This window comes from Carlito syrichta, unplaced genomic scaffold (assembly GCF_000164805.1).
Source record: "Carlito syrichta isolate Samal-C Ts95f unplaced genomic scaffold, Tarsius_syrichta-2.0.1 Scaffold301892, whole genome shotgun sequence".
Lineage (NCBI taxonomy): Eukaryota > Metazoa > Chordata > Mammalia > Primates > Tarsiidae > Carlito > Carlito syrichta.
The window spans coordinates 491,943-494,096 of NW_007245988.1; the positions used below are offsets into that span (position 1 = coordinate 491,943).

At 48.5% G+C, this 2,154-nt stretch overlaps 1 protein-coding gene across 1 annotated transcript in view; it reads right to left on the reverse strand.

The window, feature by feature from the left end:
• Positions 1 to 2,154, reverse strand: part of PPM1H (protein phosphatase, Mg2+/Mn2+ dependent 1H) — a 188,592-nt gene that overhangs the window by 77,294 nt on the left and 109,144 nt on the right. The gene's annotated exons all lie outside the window — the stretch shown is intronic.

Genomic DNA, 2,154 nt, shown 5'->3' on the forward strand with positions numbered 1-2,154 from the left:
GGAGAAAGAGGAAAGAGGAAAAGAGAGAGAGAGGACACGCGGATACACACTAAAGCAAGGGTCACTGTGTGCATATAAAGTCGGATAGAAGTTAGTCCCTGAACTTACCCACGTTAAAAAAAATTAAAATCAGAAACAATTGTTAGGCATTTGCTAAATGAAAAAATGTACAAACCACTCCAAAAAGAAAAAAAAAAAAGCAGAGCTTCAAGGGATGGGAGAAGGGAATGTAAGACACTAACCACACCACACATCCTACTTACAAGGAGAGGTGCGAGCAGAACCTTTACAGCCTTGGAAAACATCTTGCTGTCCAAGTGAGGCTGCCTATGAACTCACTAGGAGTACCTCCCACAGGTGGTCAAGGTAAGTTGGTCTTCCCTGCCCCCAGGAATCGATTCTAAGCATCTGCAACAAAGATGCCTTTCCTTATGACAAAATTCCAGGCACAGTATTTACATGTGTTTTCACTGCTTAGGGCTAATTTGCCTTTCTGGCAAAGGACGAATATTCAGGCAGCCTTGCCTGAAGCTCAGTGCATTTTGGATGTGAGCACCCGCTAGTCACAATATCCACCTTCCCCATTCCTGTCAATCACACCCCTCCTGTCAATCACCTTCCTCCTGTCATCACACCCCTCCTGTCAATCACACCTCTTTTCTTCCTTCAACCAATACTTACTGCTGTCTGTTTCTGTGTGCCAGGCACCATACTAGGCACTGTGTTCCCCTAGAGGAGTTCACAGACTAGTTGAGGAGACATATTGAAACGAGCCGTTTGCGTCATGGAAGACTCTTCTCTTCCATGTGACGGTCGGCCCGACTCATTTTAGTTTCTTGCTCCTTTCCTCTCCTTCTCTGCTTTCCCCCTGGCCCTCCAGTTAGCCCGTGAGGCCTCACATACAGGTTTCTAGATCGCTTTTCTCTGGGGACCTGAATCTGCTCTCTCTCCCAGTCAGACTCCTTCAAACTTCTAGGGCAGCCTTCTACAATACTGCTTTTCAAACCCCCCTTCTCCAGAAGACACAAGAGCACCCAACAGCCCCACAGTAAGTCTACATTTCTCTGCCTGGGGCCCCAACATGCTCCTGCCCACCCACTCCATCTGCCTCCCACAGCCCCTCCTCTGCTCTCCAGCCATTCTCCTGTCTCTTGAGAGCTCCTCCTTCCCATCACATGGGTTCCCAATCTTCCTTTCATCGTTCTAAATTCTACAATCCCCAGTCAAGCCCCTTGACATTTTTCCGGAAGGCCCAAGTCCCTCACCTTACAGTTCTCAATAAGAGCTGATTTTGCAGCCTGAAGAAAAATGGATTTACAAGAAAACCCAGTCAGGGTTAGAACAGTGCCTCTGGGGCACCGATATTTCAGAACTCAGAGCTGCAAAGGGGACCCCTTCCCAACCCATCCATTCGTGGCTTGGAACAGCAGTAAATATATAAGGCTGGTGGTCACCCAGCCTTTGTTGCAACTACTCAACTGCCCCATTCAGTGTGAAGGCAGCCACAGATCGAACATGAACAAACAGAGATGTTTTTAAAGTTATTGACAGAAATGGGGGGTGGGCGGAATTTGACCTTCAGGCCATAGTTTACTGGCCTTCCTCTAAAGGAAGAAGAGTGGGCACAAGTGAGACACTTCTCTTGGCTGACAAGGGACAACCAGAAGTCCCTCAGGCCAGTTGCTTATCATCCCTGGGTGTCCCGGTAGGACCAAATGGACTCTGAGGGGGCTCTCCAGCCAGGTCAGCACCATGGGAATTTGGGCTGTGACCATCTGCTTGCTGCTATTTCGATCTATGAGGAAGAGACACTGAAATCCACGTCTTTGTCTTTGTTAGGGACATGGCAAGGAAGAGTCCACTGTCTCGTCTTACTGTCCTAGACTGACAGGAGGTTCACTCGTGAGGACCCCGGAGCATAAGAGCACATCTCCACTCCACTTTAGTGTGGTAGGCGCTGCTCTCTCATTCAACCCTAACATCACCCACAGTGTGTAAACACTTTTCATAGCTGTTATTCAGACAGAGGAAGCAGATGTGGCCTGAGTCAGTGTTAGCTTGATTCACTATTCACTACAGAAACGGGCTTGGGGCAACCCCCCTTCAGTCCCCTCCTGCTGTGGAAACTTTTCTGTTCCCTTAGAATGGAAGGAA